Below are 12,869 nucleotides of genomic sequence, written 5' to 3'. Positions count from 1 at the left end.
GGGGCTAGCCTGGTCTACAGGGTAAATTACAGGCCAGCCAAGGTTATATAGTAAGACTCTAGAGAGAGGAACGGAGAAGAGGAGAGGGGAGGGAAGGAAGGAAGGAGGGCGGGAGGGAGAGAAAGAGAGATTCAAAACAGAAGCTATTCTTTGAAAAAATGGAAAATGAGATTTAGGGGAGGTATCAAGAGGACATAAATTTTATCATGCGCGTATATTACTTCACACACACACACACACACACACACACACACACACACACACACACTCTAAAGCAAATAGGCTAAAACAGAATGATTTAATCATTAAGGACCTTGGGTACATGAGTGTTCATTGTGTCAAACCTTGTATCTCACGATGTGTTATCTGAGATCCAAACTGAAAACTAAAACAAAAGTCAGAAATACATGCCAATGTAACTATGATTATTAGGTAGGTATGTCTGTTAATATGACTACTTCTGCCAAGTAGGTGTGTCTGTGAGAGTGTCTGTGTCTGTCAGTCATTTCTGTTACTATAGCAAAGTAAGGAGAGGGTTGGCTTACAGAAAGGGGAGCTTCATTTTGGTTCACAGTTTTGGAGCTCCGTGGGGAGCTAGAGTGTCATGGCGGACACATAGGAACGCTGTTCATTTCATGATTAGGGTGCAAACAAAAGACTAGCGCAGCGGGGCCCCTTTAGGGCATGTCCCAGCGACCCCAGACTCCTGTCTGGGCCCTGTTTCTTGAAGCTCCACAACCTCCCAAGGTCACAGTGAACAGTGGACTAAGTGTTTAGCACCTGGGGCTCAGGGCAGTCACTTCCGACTGAAGTTACAGCTGTGTGCTGCTTTATTCTCACTTATCTGTAATTTCTAAATTAACACATCTAAAATTGTGACTCAATTTTGTAATAAAAAATATATCACAGAGTCTTCCCAAGGCTGTAGCTTAACAGCTGAGCAGGTCGCATTATTTTGGAAGCCTGGGAGGAGATAAACCCTCCTTATATCTTCAGGGATCTTGAATGCAAGCCTGAAGAAAGCCCTTATTTAGAGTCAAAACAAACGTCAGTCTTCTTGCGACCACATAAAGTCAGGTCTGGGTTTTGTCCATTGTCCATTCATCTGCTGGGGACACCGAAGCCACTGGCCCTGCACTGTTGGCAGTGTGCATACCAGGATATCGTCAGTGAGTGATCGACTGGCCCGGTACCTCACAATAATATCCCCAAGTGTGGGGTGACCTCTCACTAAACCAAGATCATCAGATCTTGGAGTGAGAATGGAAAAAATAAGAATTCAAGAATAACTGTCTGTCAGAATGGTGCTTGCATTTTTATATCAGATGTACAGGGTTTCTGTTTTTCGGACGTGCCCCAGTATTTTACGGGTCCCCGGATTGAGGCTGCTTACCAGTTGCAATACAAAGGGGCTACAGTAAGGTCAGAAGTGGCTCCATGGGCCATCAAACTGCATAGTCACACAAGCTCATCTCTGAACAAACCCCCTCCCCACCCCGTGGGTCAAATGATCTGTGGCCATTATGTGGATATTCTTAATAGATTTATCTTTGAACTCATATTTCATAAGTGAAATCTGATAAGTGGTGGGGACAAGTGTGTGAGGTAAAGAGATAAGCTAGTGTGCTGATGTGGGTTCAGTCCCATGAGGCACAGTGGACAGTGGACAGTGTGCTGACATGAGCTCACTCGTATGGGGTACAGTGGGCAGTGTGCTGACATGAGCTCACTCATACCCTGGGGCACAGTGGGCAGTGTGCTCACATGAGCTCACTTGTATGGGGCACAGTGGGCAGTGTGCTCACATGAGCTCACTCGTATGTGGCACAGTCGACAGTGTGCTCACACGGAGAAAGGACCAAGCCTAAGTCCTGACTAGTGATAGGGGGAGTGGCAGTAGTAGCCACCACTTCCACACCCCCAGAAAAGGGAAAAGAGTTTATATGAAGGTTCCCAGGGAGCAGAGGGAAGCGTATGCCTCCTGGGAATCTATCCTTGCTTCATCAGCACAAATAATAACTCTCAGGGTCCCTAGTGTGAACAATGGGATAGAAACTGCCAGTGTTCCAGGAGTGAGCTCTTGTCAGTTAAGTACTACAAAATAAAAGCACATGCACAGGCACTATAATACCGCTGTGGGCGCTGTTCGAGTCCTCTGATGACTTTGGATTTTTTGTATGGGAAACCGATACAGCCCTATGATGCTAATCCACAGGCTTAGAAAGAGAAGGTAAGTGTAAAGAATGCTGCCGTCATACAGAGCTTCACATGAGCAATTTTAACAAGAAATGCAATCTAAAAGCTAGGGTAGTGGCAGGCTCAAGGAAGAGGACCCTGTGCTCAAGGCCAACACAGACAACCTAGTGAGACCCTACCTAAAAATAAAACTAAAATCAACCTTATGTCATAGAAGATTAAGCAATTATGCGTAAGCAAGGCTCTCTAACTGTATACAAATTGCGAAGCCTTTTTTTCTTTCTTTCTTTCTTTTTTTTTTGAAAAGATCATACATGAATTCAGTGTGTCAGGGTCTCACTCTATGGCTCAGATTGACTTTGTAATCACAACTTAAATGTGTAATCTACCACAGCCGGCCACTTTGCTCTATTTCTTAGAAGAAATACAGAAGAAAAAAAACCCACCACAATTGTATATAATTTATAGTTAAATTTATACTCAGATTTCCATGGACCTAATCATTAGCTTTAAGTGGACTAAATTTTTTATTTTGAAAATTTTTTTTTCAAGACAGAGTTTCTCTATGTAATGAGAACCCTGGCTATTCTGGACTTACATTGTAGACCAGGCTGGCCTTAACCCACAGAGATCTGCCTGCCTCTGCCTCCCAAGTGCTGGGACTGAAGGCGTGTGCCCCCAAGCCTGGCTTTACTTTGAAATAAATTATCAGAAATTCAGTCAAATGATCCCTAGCCTACAGCACACACTCAAGAGCCTCAGCCACAGCTGCATCGACAGAGCTTTCCTAAAATCTGCCAAAAATCATTTGAGATCGTGCATTTGCCAAGAGTGACTAGTATCATTTTCAATTATATCAATTGAAAAGGAAGCTGCTAAGATAAAAACTATGACATAATAAGTGAATTTGAAAAAAAAAAAGCAAGCCAGAAAAAAACCTCATGATCAAGACATCACATTCTTGTATATATGTAATATGAGTGTTTGCTTTTCTAAGTTTATTTTGCTTATACAACATTAGTCATATTACATTTTAAAATAAGATGTTTTGAGGAGATGATACCTTTAACTCAAGCTTTTTAACTAATTTTTGAATAATGGCCCATTTTCCTTTTGAATGGGGTCTTGCAAATTATGTAGCCAGCCTCGCTGTCTACTGATTCCCAGAGGTGGTCCAGCTGCCACCTTCCTTTGCAAAGAAGACCAGGCACCCACAAGGCAGCTAGCCTTAGGCAGTAAAATGGCCCATTCAAAGATGGACTGGGGACTCGGCATCTCATTGGGCCTGTCCACAGCTGAGCAAAGACAGAAGGCAGTCTGGAGATTCTACCATGGGCCTCTGCGGCACTGCCTGCCTTCTACGATAGGCTCTGCAGGGCGGTTGTTGGAGAGAGTCACTCTAGACCCCTGTCCTCTGTCCGTATCTGTACTCGTTTGGAGATACACCACAGACAAAGACTGAATTCTCAAGTAAGGGATCCAGGACAGGACATACTGAGACTCAAACAGCCACTTCTCAACCTGAATCCTGTGTGGTGATTCCTGGTCTGATGCCCAGGGTTAATGTGCCAAAGCTGGGAGTATCTTGGCAGTGAATAAAAATCCTGTAGGTCTATGAGGCTAAGATTGGTCTCAGAGATGAAAACTTAAGGGACTCTGCCCAGGTAGGGGATCCACTGGCTCAGAGCAAGGCAGAACAAACAGCGCCATGGAAACCAGCCTGGGGAGTTTTGTTCCATTTCATACACTCAGCACCTTTAGACATAATATAGGGTGTATTCACATCACTCACCCCTACCCCTTCTTCCACTTGTACTACCATACAGTCTGACAGCTGGATCACCTCCTGGGCCATTTTCTGCTCTTCGAAAGTTCCTTGAACACAAAAACCACCCCCTCTTCTCAACCAACACCAAGAACCACAACGGCACTCTGAGCACACAACCTCATTTCCCATCCGATCAGCCGTTTATCCTCAGAGTAACCCGTCAAGCCGTGCTAAACCCCATTTTACAGAGGAGGAGACTGAGGGTTTAGAAAGGCCACCAACAGTTCCTTGGCTGCTAAAAGGCAGTGTTGGGATCCAACCTGAGACTTATGAATCCACTCTACTCACCCCCATTTAGGGCACCGACTCTGAAACGGCAGGCTTCGCTCTGGAATCACCCGTTCTGCACACAGTTTCTGCCCCCACGCCTTCTGAAATGCAGAGAATATGGTGTTCTAAGCACCCACACTTTCCACTAGGTTCAAGCTTCTTTCCCAAATCCCAAAGGTTCACCAGATTCTGGTGGTTATGATCATTGGTCAGTGAGGCCCCAGATCCTGCCCCCCAAAAAGCATCACCACCATCAACAACAACAACAACAACAACAACAACAACAACAACAGTAAAGCCTGGCAGTGTGGCACAGGCCTCTATTGCCAGCACTCAGGGAAGAATCGGGTGATGTCTCTGAGTTCCAGGCCAGCTCTACAGAGTTAGTCCCCGAGCAGTTAGGGCTATACAAAGAAACTTGGTCTCAGGAACAGGCAAACAAGCCCCACAAAAACACAGGTTATGGCCATTGCTCTTGGACCCTATGACTAAAGACACAGCACACTCTGGTTCCAGCACACTGGAAGTGACCTGGGAACAACTACCCCTACCACCACCACCACCGCATACAATATACTGTTGCCTAGCTTTCATAGTGCCAGGAGCTATTACCAAGCTGCTGGAGGAGTAAAGTTGTCAGTGTTATTACCCACTGCAGACCCTGCATTCGAAAACTCTGACTGACAAGATGTACACAATGGTACAACAGTGGCATGTCCCTTAGAGGTGTAACCAACTGCTCTCTGATTTGGCCTGAGGCTCTGCTCTACAGGAGGAAATTCACGCCTGGCGCTCTAAAACTGTTCAAAAACCCAGGAGGTCACAGGGTGCAGGGGTGGATCTGCTATTGTTGTTTTGAGAAGTGGGAATGTTGGAGTGGACTCTCAGCCTTGGCGAGAGAAGCTTCATTTCACAGTGGGCATCAGTCTATCTGCTGAAAGTAAGTGACTACTGAGTGCTTATCCCTAAATGAGGCATCTACACCAATCCCCAGCACTCCAAGGCTCACGTAACATCAAAGAAGAGGGACAGAAAAAATGGAGAGGAAGTATTATAAAATGCCACCTTTGAGGCGTGGTGGTGCACACCTTTAAACCCAGTACCCGGGAGGCAGAAGCAGGTGGATCTCTGTGAATTTGAGGCCAGCTGGTCTACAAAAGCTAGTCCAGGACAGCCAAGGCCACACAGAGAAACCCTGTCTCAAAAGAACCAAAAATAAACAAACAAACAAACAAACGAATGAATAAATAAATAAAACCACCCTACTGGACATAACACAGCTTTGTGCTCATCAGCTCACAGTAGCTATGCCTATGGGCACAAGGTCAGGTAGTCAACATTCCAGTATGGGTGGGGGAGGTGATCACGAGGCGATCATGAGGCTCCACACCTGGCTGTTAGCAAATGATGGCTCAGGTAGGGAGCCAGTTTTCCTCAAGGACGATGGCTGATGATGGTAGCCTGTTCATGCTTCCATGGGGGCCCCCTCATCGTGTGCATGCAGACAGCACTAATTGTTCTCAGTTGGTCATCCAAGAAGAGTAAGGAGGAAGAGGAGATGATGGCATAAAAGTAAGAGAGGTAAGTGTTGGGGTGATTTGAGGAAATAGGTGGGAGGCGTTGGAAGGGAAGATAACCAAGGTACATTGTGTACGTGTATGAAATGGCAAATAATATATTTAAAGCTGTTCTAAAAGTAAAATAGGGGGGGAAAGGCATAAAGCCCTAAAAGACCAAAAACCAGGCATTGTAGTAATCTAAAATTAAGAATAATAAACCATAATAAACAAATTTTAAAAACAAGGAAGGTGTTGAAACACTAGTGGTTCAGTAATTCCTATATCCAGCTTTAACCCTGGGCATCAGTCTAAGCACTGAGAGTGACTATTCTGTCCCTAAATGAGGCATCTGTATCTCCACCACTCCAAGGTAACCTCAAAAAAGAGGGAGCAGAGGGTGAGGAAAGGGAGGCAAAGTACCTCAAAGATGCCATAATAATAAAAATGTAAATGGCTAAAGCAAAAAGCAAGCAAATCTCACTAGAAATAGAATTACTTACATTGTCTGTTCATGAGGTTGGCATTGAGTTAGGAGCTTGCAGGGCAATTAGAACATGTCAAATTTTAAAATATGTGTACTTTTACAAAAATATATTAATTATTTTATTTTATGTGTGTGAGTGTTTTTTTTCCTGCGTATATGTATGTGTACCTTATGTGTGACTGATGTCCAGGGATGTCAGAAGAGGGCAGCAGGTACCCTGGGACAAGGGTTACAGATTCCTGTGACCGGCTTTGTGGACACTGGGAATGGAATGGGTCCCCTGTAAGAGAGGCAGTGCTCTTAACCATCGCCTGGCACTTGTACAGTTTTAAAACAAAAGGTAAAAGAAACGGTCATGGCTCATGGCTGCTCACAGGCATGTAAAGTGCATCCCACCTGTCTTCCCTTCAGGCGTGTAAGAAGCCAGGCTGGGGACTGGACAGCCCAGAAGGAGGAAAACAACCCCAGCAGATGCTGATCTTTCCTACTCATTCCCTCCAGTCTGAAATTTTGATGAAAAAAAAAAAATCTCATTTCTTTCCTGATTTTTTAAAAATAGGATCCGTTTTTTCTTGGCTCCTTGTAACTAAACAGTTATAGATGTACCAGGACTGTTACTTCTGGTAAGTTCCAAGAGTAACTGACAGATGCGTTTCAGGTCAAGCTTCCTGGGGGGAAAGAGGCTCTGAGACGCCCTAGGACAAGGCAAGGTTAAGCAGAGGGAAAAGCTGGGCGGCGATGCTGTCCTGGGAACTGACCTGAAAGGACCCTTCAGAAATGCCCTTAAGTGAGGAAATGTGGGTCTGTGAACCTCCACTGGACTTGTCATCTTAGGTCTCTGGCTGCCTGGACTTCTGCTGAGGGACCATCCTGGGAGAGACATAGTTATAGGTGGCAGCAGGGGTAATGGCATCTCAGTCCCAAAGGGTAGCTAGGGAAAACACTCCATGTCCAGAGGAATCTGACACACATAAGTGCTCATTTGTAAGAAAAGAGGAAATGAGCACAAGGTTGGTTCGCCAATTCACAGTTCAAGGCACTGGGAGAGTTTTCAGGAATAGCCTGGAAGTCCGTCAAGATGGAAGCATGGACCTGAAGAGCCAAACCCAGGCCTTTCCCATCAGGTCCACACTGTCAGTTCCCGCTATAGCATTCACGATGCCATATGTAGTGTGTGTGTGTGGGGGGGGGGCGGGGAATTCTTAGTTAATTGAGCAGGGGAACGTTTTAATCACAAACAGCTATGTTTCCTTCTTAAACGCCTGTGTAATTATCCCATTTTAAGATACCTACTCATAAAGAGCCTAATTACAGTAAATCAGGCCCATGGCTTGAAAAGTAGAAACGAGAAGAGAAATACGAAGTCTATGCTGCTGCCACTACTGCAGCTGTCTGTCGCTGAGCCGAGGAGCACTTTCCATCCCTGTCCCGCCTTTCTGTTTGATGTAGGCTCTTTAGCACGGGGTTCCCGTTCCATAGAGGGTTAGTGGCTCTCATCATCATCCTGAAAACAGAGCCCAGAATGTCCAGTGGGTACAGGATCGGAAGTGCTGATTCTTCTGTCAGTCCCCTTCACAAAGAAACTACTCTCAGGGCTGAAGAGATGGCTCAGTGGTTAAGAGCACTGACTGCTCTTCCAAAGGGCCTGAGTTCAATTCCCAGCAACTACATGGTGGTTCACAACCATCTATAATGTGATCTGATGCCCTCCTCTGGCCTTCAGGGGTACAAGCAGACAAGGCAATGTATACATAATAAATCTTAAATAAATAAATAAATCTTTAAAAAAAAAGAAACTAAAAAAACAAACAAACACCCCCAACTGCACCCCCCCACTAACCCCATGCTGACCCGGCCTGCATGTGACCAGCGCACACCTATCCTGTAGCAGAGGCAAGTGGGCAATAAGCTCAAATCCAGGCTAGCAAGAATCTCTAATTATTTTTAGTTATTTAATTATATTTTATTTATTAAATAAGAGGAGGACCGTAATTAAGCATTATTTGCAGGTGTGTCTGCTTTTGGATGAAATTAGCATTTGAACCAGTGCAGGTAAGGTAGAGCCCTCCCCAGTGCTGACAAGCATTATCTGCTCCCACACTGAGTACAAAAAGGCAGAACAATCAGGAATTTGTCCTTTGCTTCATGCTTACCCTCAAATGTCTGGGAAAAATAGTGGGGTTTACACAAGAGCTCCCTATTCTAAGGCTTCCGACTTGAACTACAATTACAATACTGACTTTCCTGGGTCAGCCTGAACCGATGAACACTAGACTTCTGAGTTCCCATAATGGTCTAAATCAATTCCCATAGTAAGGCTTGATTGATCACTCAATCTATCTATCCATCCATGCATCCATCCGTCCGTCCGTCCGTCCGTCCATCTATGGTTGCTTGATCACTTTGTCTATGAGTCTATCTAGACTCAGTTGTCACTCTGTCTCAGAACTCTTACTAACTCAAACTTTGTTTAGACTTAATATTTCTATTTGGCAATTCTAAAATTTAGTAGTAGGGAGAAAAGACGAAAAGAATCTGATACCTTTAAGGTTTCAAAATTAAGGAGGAGCCGGGAGTGGCGGCGTACACCTTTGACCCCAGCACTTGGGAGGCAGAGGCAGGAGGATCACTGTGAGTTAGAGGCCAGTGTGGTCTACAAAGAGAGTCTAAGACAGCCAAGGCTACCGAGACAGACCCTGCCTCAAAAAACCAAAACATACTCACACACAGAGGTGTTCCAAGGACATAATACTCCAAAATTCTTTCCTTTATTGGATTCTTAGAACGGAGGCCCTAACATGCTTTGCCTCCTTTATAAACCTCACCCCTGCGAGCTGGGATGATGGCTCAGTAGCTAAAGTACCTGAGGCAGAAACATGAGGCCCTGAGGTAAGATTCCCCAGAACCCAGTGTAAAAGCCAGGTGCAGTGTAGAACAGGAGGGTCCCATGGGCTCACTGGCCAGCCAGTCTAGCCTAAAAGGCAAGTACAGGCGCCATGAGAGATGCTCTCTCAAAAGAATTAGACTGAGAAGTGACTGAGGGAGGACAGCCTGACATCAGCATCTGGCCTCCACACTTGCCCACATGTGTGCATACACATATAACACACACACACACACACACACACACACACACACACACACACACAGATAATGGAGCCTTACAACTCTGAGGTGAATACTAACACCAAATGTCATTTGTTTCACAGATGAGGAAACAGCCTCAAAGGGGTAATTTACTTTAATCCACAGAGCTACCAAGCAACACAGAAAGGCTTCAGGCCATTTCTGGCTGGTTCTAGAACTGCCAAGAAGGGAAACGGCTAGTAGAGGGTGAAATACAATAGTTAGCCAGAACACATAAACAGTTGCTCACCACACATTATTTTACTAGCGCAGCTGAATGTTTTTAAGACAAGCTAGGCGCACGCCTTTAATCCCAGCACTCGGAAGGCAGAGGCAGGCAGATCGCTGTGAATTCGAGGCCAGCCTGGTCTACAAAGTGAGTCCAGGACAGCCAAGGCTACACAGAGAAACCCTGTCTCAAAAAACCAAAAGCAAAAAAACGAAACGCACAAGACAAGCTAGCATCACTATAACCTAACTAGTTATAGCAAAACTAGTTAAGAAGAGGCCAGACCGGGCGGGAGAGATGGCTCAGAGGTTAAGAGCACTGGCTGCTCTTCCAAAGGTCCTGAGTTCAATTCCCAGCAACCACATGGTGGCTCACAACCATCTATAATGAGATCTGGTGCCCTCTTCTGGTGTGCAGGTGTACATGCAGGCAAGAACACTGTATACATAATCAATAAATAAATCTTTAAAAAAAAAAAAAAGAAGAAGAGGCCAGACCGACATGGTAGTGCATACCTGTAATCTGAGGCAACTCAGCAAGTTCAAGGACACCCTAGGAGATACACAAAGGCCCAGCAAACCAGGAGGGGGTGGGGACATGAAGGACAGCTAGCCAGCTGCAGGGAGGGTGGACAGGGTGGCGTTTGAGGACTTCAGTTCATATTTATAATACTCCTTAAGCTAGCTGGTGGAAACAAACAGTGTATTATTGCATCATAAGTGAGAACCATAGGATCTTTTGTGTCTTGTAACTGTATAAAATAAAACTTAAATGTTTACCCAATCAGAACCTTTTCAGATTATTAATGCCTATGTTTATTTGAGGCACTGTATGGCTTAAAAATAGAAAGGACACATTAGTAACTATTAATTACAGTAGTAGTCCTTTAATAAAGACTTACTATGTAAATAATTTGTTACAATAAAGACTGCTTCCACCACAAAGGCGTGTGCTGTTTTACTGCTGGACACCTTGATCAGCTGGCGCAGACGCAGTGCAGTCACCCTGTTCACCACACCTCCCCTGTTCCTTCTCCCTTCCGTTGCCTGACCTGTTTCCTTTTTGCTCTCACTCAGCCTTCACCTCAGGCTCAAAACAACCTTCTCACTTGCACAAGGGCAGGTGCCACCCATCCCTGGGGCCCCTGTCAGCCCCTCAGGGCATCCCTGGCTCCTGTGGGCTGAAAATGACCCAGATTTATGAATCTGCAGCTTTACTGCAGAAGGCTCAGACCTTCTCACTGCACAAAGGGCAGCTGCAAAGGAGTGTAGGTGCCTTCAGCTCCTTGCCTTCTGGGGACCGCCCGATGTCTAGTCCCTTAAGGGTCCAGAGCGTCGGGGAAACCAGTTCCCTTCTTGGACTCGTGTGTCCTCCAGGGTTCTGTGAGTACTCGCTACCTAGGACACAATGCCATTGTTTCCAGTTTGAGACTATTATTAACCCACATGAACATGGATTTACCTTTTTAACTTTAAAGGTGGCTACTTGAAAATTATAGAATGTTATATTAATATTTCTTTTTTTTTTTTTAACAGAGTCTCACTTTGTAGCCCAGGCTGGCTTTGAATTTGGGGCAATCCTCCTGCCTTAGTCTCCCAAGTGCAGGGCTATGGATATGAGCTATCACACCCAGCTCACATTACATTTCTATTAGTCAGTGCACATCTCATTTTTCTCTTATGCCCCCCACTTTCCTGTGTCCAACTTCTTACCAACATGATTTTATTCAGTCGGTTGGGATCCTGGGGCCCAGTACATAGGAGGGGGGACAGTGGCTACAAAGATGAAGGGCCCAGAGAGAAAAAAAACACTGAATATATTCTCCAGTTCTGCCCCAAGGGTCCAGCCTTTACTAGGTACAACAGCCATGACAGCTGGTAGTCCGGAGATGGACAGCTCCATCAACAGTCCCTAGAGCTCAAGGGAAGAGGGAAGAAGATAACTTACTGGCTGGGCAGCTTGGGAAGCGGCTCACATAGCGGGTACTTAGTGCTGGGGCTGGGGGATGAGAATTCACCAAGCCAGTGGGGGAGGGGAGGGCCAAGTGCTGGGGAAAGCACAGGGGTACCTTGAAGCAAGCAGGCTGTAGAACTGCAAAGCGGCAGGTATGTGGTGGTGTACAGGCTGGAGAGGGGTTAGCCGCAGCCTCAGCAAGGAGCACGCCATACTGTCCTAGCTGGGGCTACTGTTGCTGTGATGAAACACCAGAACCGAAAGCAGCGTGGTGTGGGAGGGGGACGGGGGGGAGGGGAGAGAAAGCGTTCATTTCATTCACAGTTCCACACAGCAGTTCATTCTCAAAAGCAGTGAGAGCAGGAACTCACGCAGGGCAGGAACTTGGAGGCAGGAGCTGATGCAGAAGCCAGGGAGGGCTGCTGCTTCCTGGCTTGCTCCCGGTGCCTTGCTCAGCCGACCACCAGGTCAGGCGTGGCTCCACCCATGAGGGGCTGGGCTCTCCCCTCACTGATTATCAATCACGAAAATGTCCTACAGCTGGATCCCATGGAGGCATTTTCTCACCTGAGGCTCTCTCCTCTCTGATGACTCTAGCCCGTGTCAAGCTGACACCAAATCAGCCAGGACACACTCTGTGCTAAAGGAAGGAACATTGTCCTCTAAACAGATTTCCCCGGCAGACCCAGGAGAGAGGGAGACCACAACTGCATTCTGGGATAGCGCCAAGAGCAGTGGGGCGCCCCACATGATGGAGTGGACCGGGGGCTTGAGCAGGAAAGGGTGGCGTAAGTGTGGGAGGCATGGACGTGAGCAACTCTGGGGCTCTCCGTGCGGCCAGTCCTAGGTAAATGCTTGTCTTTCTTCCCTTCCTTGCTTGTCTACAGCACCCCCTAAATAAGTCCCTTCACACTGGCCAGACTACCCTCCCCACGGCTGTCTCCATGTGCGCAGCCTGTGCGCTGGGTTCCATTCCTCAGAGTAGACTGAGCACAGAAACTCTTCGCTTTTAGAGCTAGCTCGGAGGTTTCCTCTGGGGCAGCTCTCTCTGGGGGCCTTGAGCCCACAGGCTCCTTTCTCTGAGACCAAACACCACCAACTCCTTCCTGCCAATGAAACCGCGACTTCAGGAGGAGGTGGAGTCAAAGCGCTGAGCAATCTGATGGCAGGAAACCTGGAAGAACAGCCCACAGGCACGTGCCTAGGCAGCACCAGGACTTCCGG

At 46.4% G+C, this 12,869-nt stretch overlaps 1 long non-coding RNA gene across 1 annotated transcript in view; it reads right to left on the bottom strand.

Annotated features, from left to right (window-relative positions):
* The window catches only part of LOC311606291, a 66,497-nt gene extending 56,169 nt beyond the window's left edge, over positions 1 to 10,328 (bottom strand). The window contains exons 1-2 of the long non-coding RNA XR_014782287.1: positions 10,208 to 10,328; positions 4,313 to 4,395 (exon numbers count right to left, since the gene is read on the bottom strand). This is a non-coding gene — a long non-coding RNA (uncharacterized lncRNA). The remainder of the gene's footprint in view (positions 1 to 4,312; positions 4,396 to 10,207) is intronic.
* Between the last annotated feature and the right edge of the window lie 2,541 nt (positions 10,329 to 12,869).

This window comes from Acomys minous (assembly GCF_964271855.1).
Source record: "Acomys minous genome assembly, chromosome: 10".
NCBI classification, from domain to species: domain Eukaryota; kingdom Metazoa; phylum Chordata; class Mammalia; order Rodentia; family Muridae; genus Acomys; species Acomys minous.
This window is presented reverse-complemented; position numbering and strand designations above follow the sequence as displayed.